At 32.4% G+C, this 13,261-nt stretch overlaps 1 protein-coding gene across 11 annotated transcripts in view; it reads right to left on the minus strand.

Moving 5' to 3' along the window:
• Positions 1 to 13,261, minus strand: part of LOC111049791 (putative peptidyl-prolyl cis-trans isomerase dodo) — an 85,648-nt gene that overhangs the window by 17,945 nt on the left and 54,442 nt on the right. The window contains exon 1 of one of the 11 annotated variants that reach the window (XR_005571579.1): positions 1,421 to 1,668. The exons of 4 other annotated variants lie outside the window; for them this stretch is intronic. The gene's annotated coding sequence lies outside the window, so the exon portion shown is untranslated. Of the gene's footprint in view, positions 1 to 403; positions 673 to 1,035; positions 1,379 to 1,420; positions 1,669 to 13,261 lie in introns of those variants that run through there. 6 more of the 11 variants (XR_005571582.1, XR_005571581.1, XR_005571580.1 and 3 more) reach the window with 6 other exon arrangements.

Here is a 13,261-nt window from a genome sequence, read left to right on the forward strand (position 1 = left end):
TAAATTTTATCAAGTAGTATAACTTATTCAATTTTTAATTGACTGGACAATTATTTTTTACAATAAATTGAATGCTCTTGCTTGTTTACATATAACTGCGTAAAACTGACTTCAGCTGCGTTTACACCAAAGTTATTAACAAAATGTAAATACCTTAATCCTGATAGATTGAATATAACTTATCATATACAAGATAAACATTATGTGTTTATCAAGTTCCGTACAATCTAATAGAATCTATAAGGATTGAGTTATTAACATTTTGTTATTAGCTTTAGTGTAAACGCAGCTTAATGCTGTTTAATAATCAACAATATTTGACCTCTAGGTGTTTGAATAAAAAATAGTTTCAAATATTTGCGTCATAAAACTATTGGTCTGTTTAGTAATCAACAATATTGACCTGTAGGTGGTTGGATAAACAGAAATAATCCACTCATTGCATTTTAAATAAATAAAATTAGTCATAAAAGAGTCATGATAACCTATAAATTTTAGTACTGTATTGTCTGTGTTGCTGACATCTCATACACTAGGGTATAGGCTAATATAACTGGTTAAACGTTTACAACTAAATTATATGACTGTTTATCAATGCTACAGCAAACTTTACTATTCTGTTCCAAACTAGATATCAAAAAAATATGGTAAAAATTTACGGTAATTGCTTGAGCCGAAATTAGCTACAAGTGAAATAGCTACAGGTGATTCACTCAACCGCAACTGGACACCGTAAAGCCAGCTAGCATTTATACACACACATATATTTTTGGACGTTCGATTTTGACAATCTTAGATCAGATTAAACGGAAATTGACAATCATCTACATCTGTTTAATAAAATACAATTTATTTGGACGTCTAAAAATTGATGTGAATATAAGTGGCTCAAGTTACAAAGTCAATTAAGTTATTTATTAGATAAAAAATCTATAAATAACAGAAGAAATTATTCAACCTTTATCACAACAGTAAAATTCAAACATATGGTCCTGAGCATTTATAATTCCATCACAAATTACTTTTATTACGTACCTTTTCTTATTTTAATGAGATGCAAGTACGGTACACTCTTGTAAGTTATAGTAGCAGCATACCGTAAAGAAATAGAGGTAGGTAAAGTACTTGAAGTTGAAAAACTACTTTACCTGAAGAAACTGTATTTGTGTAAATATATTATGAATGGAATTGTAAGTAATACTTGAATAATTTTAAATATTAGGGTAATATTTTCAAAACCTTTTTGTAAAATTGAAAACTGAAAAGTGTGTGTTCAGTGTTCACAGCAAAACTACAATACCGGTATCAACTACAATGGACAACTTGTAATAATTCTGCATAGACATTTTTCTGATAAACAAGTGACCAATTTCTTTAAAATAATTATATAGATATTCTATTGAACTTATTTTTTACTCACTTTTATCAAATCAATAATATTTCAACTAATATAATCACATTTATCAGAAACTATGAAGCCCAAAGACAGAATAACTTTTTAAACTATGAACACAGCAAACTATGGAAGTGCCGAGCTAGCCAACATTCTGCAGTGCGTCGACGTGAGTGGATAATAGTATCAATATTTGTAGAATAAGAAATCTTCGGTGTTGAATTAATATTTTTATAATTCATACTAAGTCATCTTGTATGATATTCCTTGAAAAATAATCATTATACTAACTCTAAACCAAACTATGAAATAGTCACATAGTCCTTACCACTCTATGATCTACTGCTCATAGTCACAGAATAGGTACAGAATAGAAACTTGTAATCAAACGCCTATCTAACCAATGCTTTTTACATGACGCAAATCCAAGACACGTCACGTGATCCTGGGAAGTTCCAATCCTGGTTTTCTTATTGGCTCGTGGCAGTGAATGAGATCAATTGATCCGGATCATTTAAGTGATCCTATAGTAAGGTCCATGTAATAATGACAGTATTTGATCAACTTTGGTTTTGGTATCCTTGTCAATCATTCGACGAAACCGGTGGTACTATCCTTTTCTAGGTCAACAACGATTCCAATTATGTTTTTGACAGTGTAGAAATATAATTAATTAATGCAGAGAATCGGCATCGCTATTCTTCTATCTTTATCCACTGTCATTATAACGTGGACCTCACTATATTACCTATAGTGAGGTCCATGTTATAAATTGCAGTGAAGAAAGATAGGAGTAAAACGTTGCCAAGTCTCTCGAGGAAATCAAGATGGCAGTGCACGGTGTGGTTGACTCAATTTGTGGTTCTTGCTCTAAATTAGTTTCTAATATATTATGAATGGAATTGTAAGTAATACAATTCAAAGGATACTGTTGCAAAGGATACTGTTCAAAATGGTTTCATATTAAATGTGTGGATATATCTACAAGTGAATATAAGAAGATTCAGGATCTAGATTGTGATGTATTGAGAATTATTATTTATTGATGTTATATTATAAAGAGTATTATTATTTTATATTATGAAAATATTAGTGTATAAGTAAGTTGGTAGCATTGCAGCACCAATGTTTACTACTTTGAAATGATTCATTCTGTTCTGTTCGTGTCTACAAGATGTAGTCAGGAGAATAAATGAATTACGAGAATTCAATGGAACTTATTTATTTATTGTATTCACCAGACCAGTACACCACAAATGGCGACGAGGTAAATGTGAAAAGTGATTACGTGATGGAACTGTGATATTCGTGATATTAATATGTGATTGGAACTTCGAACTTTCGGTTATCAGTTTGCAATGTACAAGTAACAGCATAAGACGACATGCCTGATTCGGTGACTCCTGCACCTATCGTTATGGGAACGATAGGAAATATCAGTGAATTTCGACTACAGGACAATTTCGAGCAGTGGTGCGATAGACTCGATCAATTCTTTATGGCCAATGATGTACCAGATTCTAAAAAAGTTGCTATTTTTCTTACCATGGTTGGGGCTGAAGCATACGCATTACTGTGTGACTTGTCTACACCTGCGAAGCCAGCATCGAAATCCCTTGAAGACTTGCAAAAATTGATGCTAAATTATCTACAACCCAAACCTTTACCTATCACGGAACGGTACAAATTCAAGGAAATAAAACAACTCTGCAACGAGGGAATTGCTTCATTCATTGCAAATTTGAGAAAACTTTCAAAAAATTGCGACTTTGGGGACAAGCTGGATGAACACCTTCGTGATCAAATCGTATGGGGCTTAAGGGAAGACCATATAAAAAAAAGACTATTGGGTGAGGCAGACCTAACCTTTCAACGGGCTGTGGAATTATCCTTGGCATTGGGAACGGCGACTCACTATGCGGTGGAGTTGAGCAGTAATACGAGGATGAACTACAACAAAAGAGATGGTTCAATCCAGGGCAATCTAATTCCAGTTTTCAAAAAGCGAATTCCAACTTCCAGAAGACGAATTCCAGCTTCCAAAAGACGAATTCAGGTGGGAATTTCAACCGATCTAGCCAAGCTGATTACAATAAAAGCACAGGACAAAAGGTAGTATGTTTTTGCTGTGGTAAGTCCAACCATATTTCACCTCAATGCAAACACAAAAATAAGAAATGCGATAATTGTGGTCGTTTTGGGCACTTGAAGGTTATGTGCCAGCAAAACAAAATTTCTGAGCCTAATTTCAAAAATAGGAAATCTGCTAGAAAACAAGAGCTATTGAATCAAATTAATGATGATGAATTACAATTATTAGGTGATCAGTTAGCGCATTCATTGATTTTTTTTCAATGAAACTAGTTCAAATGATTCTATCAATTCAAATGTTAGGCCTAATTTCAATAATTACATCAAACCGTTGAGTACAATTCTCACTGTTGAAGGTAAAGATATTTCATTTGAAATTGATACAGGCTTCAGTACCTATTTCAGCTATATCTCTTGATGATTATAAACTAAATTTCGCAAACTTGAAAATATTTGACAGTTCTATTTCACTTAGGAGTTATACTGGTGATCCTATTAAACCTATTGGTATGATTAAAACTAAAGTTGTTCATGGTTCAATTTCGAAAATGCTTGATTTGTATGTCATTCCAAACGGAGGCCCTCCGTTGATTGGCAGACAATGGATGTCAGAATTAAATTTTAAAATTGATCAGAATGATAATGAATGTGTTGTAAATACTATTGAATTAACAAGTGTTGATGGTAATGCAATGAAAAGTAAGAATATTCTAATGAGTAGATATCCTAATGTATTTTCTGACAAGCTAGGATTGTACAATAAAACTAAATTCAAGTTGTATTTAAAAGATGATGTATCTCCGAAATTTTTCAAGCCTAGACAAGTACCTATTAGTTTGAAAGAAAAAATAGAAGTAGAACTATCCAGGCTAGTTGATTCTAATATTTTAGAACCAGTTGAGAGTAGCGATTGGGGAACACCCATCATTCCAGTTTTGAAATCTGATGGTAAAATAAGAGTATGTGGCGATTAATCAGCATTTGAAAGTTGATAGGTATCCTATTCCACGAATTGATGACTTATTTTTAGCACTTAAGGGAGGCGAAAAATATTCAAAAATTGACTTATCTCAAGCATATCAACAGGTTGAATTGGAAGAAGATTCAAAAAATATTGTAACAATATCAACTCATAAGGGTTTGTTCAGATACAATCGTCTACCGTATGGGGTTGCATCTGCTCCCGGATTATTTCAAAGAGAGATGGAAAAATTAATTCTAGGTATTGATGGAGTTGTATGCTTTCTAGACGATATTTTTGTAACAGGGTGTAATGATGACGAACATTTTTCATGGCTTGATAAAGTAATTTCTAGACTTAATGATGCCGGTCTAACGGTGAAACAAGAAAAATGTGTATTCTTTCAGAATAGTGTTAGTTTTTTAGGCTATACTATTGACAAAACTGGTTTGCATCCTTCTGTTAACAAGGTTGAAGCTATTAAAAATGCCCCTGTACTGAAATCAGTAACTCAATTGAAATCATTTCTTGGTATGGTAAATTACTATTCAAAATTTATTCACAATATTACTACTGTACTTAACCCTTTGTACAAGTTACTTAAGAATAATGTAAAATGGATTTGGGGAGAAGAGCAAGAGATTGCATTCAATAAAATCAAAGATTTGATGTGTTCAGCTAAAGTTTTAGCTCACTTTGATCCAGATTTAGACATTAAATTAACTTGTGATGCATCTCCTTATGGAGTAGGCTGTATTTTATCTCATGTAATGCCTAATGGACAAGAAAAGCCTTTGGGCTATGCTTCACGAACGCTATCTAAAGCAGAATCCGGTTATAGTCAAGTAGATAAGGAAGCTCTAGCTTTTATCTTTGGTATTAAAAAATTTCACCAATTTTTGTACTGTTGTAAATTTATTCTTGCTACAGATTGCAAGCCATTGATTTCTATTTTCGGCAGTAAGAAAGGTCTACCTGTTATGGCAGCTAGTAGATTACAGCGCTGGTGTTTATTTTTGTCATCTTATGATTATGAAATTCAATTTATTAATGGAATTAAAAACTGTGTAGCCGATGCATTGTCTAGATTACCTCTCAAGGTCAATGAGAAAACCTGTTCTGATGATTTTACATATTTGAATATAATAGAAGATACAGTATCTATATTCAATGAAATTGATGTAAGTAAACAAATGCAAAAAGATCCAATTCTATGTTGAGTGTATAATTTAATTTTGAACGGATGGATTAATATACCTAATGTTGAATTTCTTAAACCGTACATTGCTAGGAAAGATGAGCTGTATATTGATAAAAATTGTATTATGTGGGGACATAGAGTTATTGTACCCCAAAAGCTTCAAAACTATGTTTTACATGAATTACATAGTAGTCATCTAGGTATTGTAAAAATGAAAGCTATTGCAAGATCTTATGTATGGTGGCCTAAATTAGATCATGATATAGAAGAAATCTGTAAAAGTTGTCAATTATGTTTGAGTGTAAAAAGTAATCCTCCAAAGGCAGTTTTACATAATTGGGACTGGCCTACTGGCCCAGGACATCGTATTCATGCCGATTTTTTAGGACCTTTTGCTAATAAAATGTATTTAATAATTACTGATCACTTATTCTAAGTGGCCAGATGTTATTGAAATGAAAAATATTACTACTGAATTGACTATTCAAGTTTTTAGAGATTACTTTGCTCGATGGGGTATTTGTTATAAATTAGTAACAGACAATGGTTCGACCTTCACTTCAAATGAGTTTGAATTGTTTATGAAAAATAATGGTATTGTTCATATGAAAATTCCTCCTTATCACCCTGCAACCAATGGTGCAGCGGAAAATTCTGTAAAAACTTTTAAACAAGTATTGAAATTTTGTTGAAATCAGGTTTACCAACTAAAGAGTCTATTAGTCATTATTTATTGTATTATAGAAATGCACCTCATTGTACAACTGGTAGAACTCCTGCTGAATTGCATATTGGCCGAAAATTACGTATGAGTTTAGATAGAATTAGACCTAATAGTTCTATTGATGTTGATAAAAAACTTGAAAGTCAAAGAAAATTTTCTAGAGGAAAACGTAATGTAAAATTTTCAAAGGGGGAAAATGTCATGATTAAAGATTACAGATCAGGTAAATTCATTAAAGGAGAGGTTTTGAATGAAATTAGTCCAGTTACTTATAAAGTTGAAACTGATAGTGGGTTTATTTGGAAAAGACATCTTGATCAACTTCTACCTTTGATGGAAAGTAATTCAATTGAAAATCGTTCATCTGTATTTGTACCTGAATTGTCAAATGAAAAAGATAATATTTGTATTATTCCAAAGACTAGTATTTCTACAGAGTCAATGACATCTGTACCACCAGCAAGTGACTTGGTATCAGATACTAATGTAGTTTCTAACAATGATGTTTCTATTGTGAACCCTGATGTAGACATTCCTAATTTGAGACATTCTTGCCGTACTGTTAAACCTAGGGCTATTCTTGACTTGTAATAATTATGAAATTTGATGTGTACTTTTGAATGAGAATATATTGATTATGTACTTTGTAATATTACATTTTTTCTCGATTGGAATCGAATCTTCAATTCGAGATCTATAAAACTTTATAGTAAATATCAGAGTAATCGATATACGGACAACTTTTTGACTGAGAATTTATTGTAAATGATTGTGTTGCATGTTCCATGGTGTCACCGAGGCTGAGTTGACAGAATTAACAGATAAATGGATTATTTAAATAGAGATGATATATAAAAATTTAAAATAATAGTTTCAAAATAAAGTTTTATTGAGAACAAATATAAAATGTGAATTCTAAACTTGTAATTTATAAATTTTTGGTGACGTGTCCATGACGTAGACACTGATTTTGAGATGTGGTTTTTGTTCTGACGAGGAGGCGTCCTTCTCTCTAAAAATGATGGCTGGCTGTGTGTGTTCTAATTTTGTGCTCTCTGAATATTTTTCTGTTTAAGTGAATTATTAACGTTTTAAATTGAGTTTTGAACAGTTTATAGTGTTCTATTTTGTCTATAATTAATTGATTTGTGTGTCTACAAGCTTATAGCCATTGTTTTTCAACTATATAAGTGGATAAGTATTTAGCTCATAATGATTTTAGATGCTTAAGCGTGTAAGATATTGTTCTTTGTGTAATTGTGTAGTATATTGCCAAAATTCTTCTGAAGATTATAAGTTGATTTGCTCTGAAAACTGGATTTCTCATTCATAGGTGATAGATCCATTCATAGTTTATCAAGAATCTATTACGTTGGAGCCGATAACTTTCATTAGGTTAATAGGTGAAAAATGCTATCCAACCGAATTAGGAGAAATTGGTAGCACGGCAACTTACCGGATTTGACCTTATGATTATGACTTACCAATTATGACTAATTTTAAGAGGGGAAAGATGTGATGTATTGAGAATTATTATTTATTGATGTTATATTATAAAGAGAATTATTATTTTATATTATGAAAATATTATTGTGTATAAGTAAGTTGGTAGCATTGCAGCACCAATGTTGAAGCCAGCTGTTTACTACTTTGAAATGATTCACTCTGTTCTGTTTGTGTCTACAAGATGTAGTCAGGAGAATAAATGAATTTATTACGAGAATTCAATGGAACTTATTTATTTATTGTATTCACCAGACCAGTACACCACATAGATGACAAAACGTCATGGTTCTGTTCGCCTTGTAAGTTGAAGGTTAGGAAGTTTATCTCTGAACATTCGATTTTATCTATGGTAAATAAAGATGAAATTAGATTGAGTTAGATTTACAGATGTGCAAGAGAGTAGAAATAGTCGAGAAATCCCAAAATGTGACTAGCCCAAAATCCGTTGGGCAAGCTGTGACAATGCTTAATAACAAGCAAATACAGGATAGGATTGATATGACTGTTGATTACATGTTAAATAATGACAGGATTCACTTTTTGTGTAGTTGAGAAGTTGATATTGTGGTAATTATCCATATTGAATGAAAAAGACTAAGAAATTGTCAAAAAACCACTGATTCATTAATAATTAGAAAGACCGGTTTCGGTTATTACACCATTGTCAATCTCTGATAAACTCAGAGATTGACAATCAGGTTTATCAGAGATTGACAATGGTGTAATAACCGAAACTGGTCTTTCTAATTATCAATAAATCAGTGGTTTATTGACAATTTCTTAGTCTTTTTCATTGAAAATGACAGGATTGTTCATAATCCAAAACTTTATGATGTAAATATAGAAAATGACTGTGATTTAACCTCAAATGACGAACCTGAAATTAATTTATGTGTGACAAATAAAAATGTGACTAGTGACTTTGTATGTGTTACAAAAACTGCAACTGCCTGTGATAAGTAAAATGAATTGTCTATTTCCGACTTCTGCAGTTTAATACTTGTAGCTAGTAGTTCTGTGAACAGTAGAGCTCATACAGTAGTTATAAACAGATCTCATTGTCAATATGTCACCCCAATTAGCCCTTCAGACATCGGAGAACAAGAAGCCAGTACCATGACAAAAAATCGGTAAGTGTTGAAACGGCCAATGACTGATTGGTGTGTATTGACGATGACAATATTTCCTGTTATAAATAAAACCGAGAGCAGTGCCAAGCTGTAATCACCAAAAGCTATTTCACAAACTTGCCAACATACATATACAGACAAAAGCAAATCCTGTCGTTGAAACGTGAAAAAATCAATCATGAAAAAATAACATTTTCCCACTATTTTGGGAAACAATAACTGTATATCTTCCAGTATTAGAAATGACATTCAAAATGAAAAACAATACTGAAAAATTCTATTATATTCAAAATTCTCAATGTTTAAGTATATTAACCCTCCAGTATTCAACACAGTAGAACCTCTATAATTTGTAGCTTACGGGACCAAATATTTAATAAGAATTTTGGAGGGTGACGAATTATATATCAAGCTCTGCAATAGGTATCGAGGCTGATAAAACAAAATACGAAAAAATTATATTATGGATACTGATCCCATCATCACCCATAATTAATTCATAATATAGCCTCTATGAATGGATATTGGAAAATATTGTTAAATATTAATTTGACATACTTGTAAAAGATTTAGAGATCAATACAACATGAGCGAGTTCTTTAACCCGGGGTGTCTCTAGTGTCTCTCTTGCCTATAATTATTTAAATTACGAAATTCCTAATAGAATGAGATCATTCAGAACATACTGTCTTACAATTTTTCAAAAATACTGTAAGTAAAGTTTTAAGAAAAAATGAATTTTGATGAATTCTCATTTTTCATCAACAATATCCTCCGATTTTTACCATTTAAATTTATAATTCAAAATTTCTTAGGGCATAATTTTGTGCTCTACAATTTGAGACAAGGTAGAGCGGTCTTTCTCATATTGATTTTCAAGTACACCTGATAACAATGCTCCTTGTATTTTGGAAAATAGGTACCTTATTTTTAGCTTCAATCATCAGCAACTCCATAATCTTGTCATAACATTACGATTTCGCACCATGATATAAGTTAATTAGATCATGTTCTGTAAGAATGAACCCTTGGATGCACAGAGAGGCGCGCATATAAGGACACCTCAAGGATCAAAATTTCAAACACCCACCACTTTTGACACAATGATCGGATCTCATCCTACTACAGCTCATTCTTCTCGGCTTGCCAAGGCGGTTCAAAATCAGGCATCATAAGTGAAATTTGATCGGAAAATAGAAAATTCATCCTTGAGTTTAACCAGTAATTCAATTCACAAAAAATGACCAATTTCCATATTCAAAGCTGCATACCGTATCTTGTGAAATAGTCCAGATAAAATTTCAAAATCTAGTGAGGATGTGGGAAAGTATATCCTCTTCCTACTACAATGGAGAATACATTTAATTTCAGTACCATTAGAAAGTTACAGCCAATTTTTAAAATGGCGATTTTAGTTTTTCATTTTTCTCATGATTTTTCTGTTAATCAAAAGTCTCTAAAATGAGAAACATTATTTCATAGAAACTCATGATTGATTCCAAATTCATTCCGATTGAAGTATGTGCCAAGTTTCTGGAAGGTAGCCGATGTCATCATGATACCAAAACCTGGAAAGCCACCACATGATGTAACATAGTACAATAGATCAGGTGCACAGAATAACAAATATTATTGAAAATACATTGGAGGAAAAGAAAGTTTGCTCTGCAATTTTCCTTGATGTAGCACAGGCTTTCGACAAAGTATGGCATTCAGGATTGTGCTACAAAATGAACCAGTTCTTACCAACAGAATACAATCCCACACTGCCATTATAATGTGGACTTCACTGTAAAATCTGACAAAGCATTTATTGGAACGGTTCCACTTTGTTACTCGTTCTGTTACTACGTAGACGTCATTTCGTCATTTTTTCCATCTGCGCTGTCCGGTGATGTCACAGTCACGGTTCCACGTCACTGTCATAATCAAGTTTGTTTTCTATATTATTCGTCATTTCAATTTTAATATTTGTATTATTCAATTTTTTGGAATTTATTTCGTCTTTTAGGCATCTTACTTTCTAGATATTTGCCATTTTTTCATCAAACGTTTTACTTACGTTTCGAACATTTCCGGCTTGTCCTTTTTCAGTCGAGCCTTAGTTTTTTTTGCCTTGTCTTTGATCACGTCTAGTTGGGAGTGCACTTTCACTCCCGGTCTAAACTTTTTCATCCAAATTCATCTAGTTTACAGAACGTTTTTAAAAGTGAATTATTCCTTCAAATTAATTCGTTAAATCTATTCTTCAATTGTGATTCAATTATTCATCAATTTCTTCGTGTATCTATGTTGATAAACTTTGTCAAACTTTCATAGTATTGTGTTGGCCTCTATCGCCATTTTTCTAACAATTGGCTGACTAATTGGTTGGCTAATTAGTGGCTGACATTTCTGGCTTCTTTTTTGTTGCTAGAGCGTCGGCCTAGCCTCTTGTCTTTCAATGGTTTCTTGTTGGTGAGTGCACACCGCTTTGGTGTACCTTCTCTTCATCCAAATTCATCTAGTTAACGGAACGTTTTTAAATGTGAATTATTCCTTAAAATTGATTCGTTAAATTTATTCATCAACTGTGATGCAATTATCTATTAATTTCTTCGTATATTTACACTGATAAACTTTGTCAAGATTTCACAATCTTGTGTTGGCGTCTATCGCCATTCTTCTAACAACTGGCTTCACCTCTTGAATCTCAGACTTTTAATTTCATCATCTCTGCCATTTGGAAATTGTTCTGAAAATTCCACAACTTGAAATTCGGATTATTTGTTTGGAATTCTACATGTTCCTGCTCACATTCCCACTGGGGGAATTGCCTACTGTGTTGGACGCTTCCATTCTCGTCATTGTGGCCATCATATGGTCGCTTGATGATGTCCTGTTCCTTGGGGTACCGTGGATTCCTTGCCTGTCTGCCTGGCTGCATCTCTTCCTCAAAATTTTATTCAGGTTACGTAAATCGTTCTAATCAACTTTCATTTACGCATGTATTGCATAACTGTTCATAAAAATACTAACAGCGTGTCGATACTGGACCACATTGTTCTCTATTTCTAATTCAAACATTTTAATGTGCATTCATATTATTTTCGTAGCTATCATTCAGCTTTTATGGCAATTAAAAACATTCAATTGTCCATACTTTCGGCAATCGAGCCTATGTACATGAATTCAATATGTTGCAGTGTATGTCTCATTGAGAGTGCTGTCCTACGTTATTTCAAGGTTATTATATGTATTTCATTGTATTTGATAGCTACCCTTGGCTTTACAAGTGTATTAATGTCGACCGAGACATTCAATTTGATAGTTACCCTAGGCTTTACAAGTGTATTAATGTTGACCAAGACATTAAATTTTGTTGATAGCTACCCTTGGCTTACAAGTGTTATTTTAAGGCCACTGATACCTATTAATTGTTCTATTGATGTCTAACTTGACATTCAAATCATTGAAGGCCTATGTCGCCTATATTAATGTACTCAACATTAACAACTATTTCATTGTATTTGACAGCTACCCTTGGCTTACAAGTGATATTTTAAGGCCACCGATGCCTATTAATTGTTCTATTGATGTCTAACTTGACATTCAAATCTTTGGAGGCCTATGTCGCCTATATTAATGTACTCAATATTAACAATTATTTCATTGTATTTGACAGCTACCCTTAGTTCACAAGTGATATTTTAAGGCCACCGATGCCTATTTCAATGTGTATGACATTGATTTTGGAACTTATTTATGTTAATGTCGACCAAGGCATTTTCATTTCTGAACTTACTTACTTAAGTTAATGTCGACCAAGACATTCAATTATTCTAAGATTATTTGTATTAGTGTCAATCAACATTTAACCATTTCAATATATAGAGCATTATCTACATCTCATTGTCATTTGTTATTATTCCTTTTTAAAATCATTAAGATTGAATTTTTCAGCAGTAACTTTATTATTGTATCACTTAAAATTTTCTACTCTCAATTCAGGTATCATTGACAGTACCTTATCAATTATTGTCAGGCTTCAATGGTCATTAGTGTCATTGACCTAAATTCATTTAAATTTTGTATTTTCTAACGGTTTTATTACATGTTGTAATAAAATTCATCTAAAGATTTTATTTGATTTAATCTACTTACACTTGTTTTCGTATGTGCCCATCTGCCTATTATTTTATTAATATTAAATCTCATCTTGTTGACTCATTTTGTTTTATTTTTGGCATACTCACCACACTTCAAGCTATCAGTT

Source organism: Nilaparvata lugens, chromosome 6, assembly GCF_014356525.2.
Source record: "Nilaparvata lugens isolate BPH chromosome 6, ASM1435652v1, whole genome shotgun sequence".
Lineage (NCBI taxonomy): Eukaryota > Metazoa > Arthropoda > Insecta > Hemiptera > Delphacidae > Nilaparvata > Nilaparvata lugens.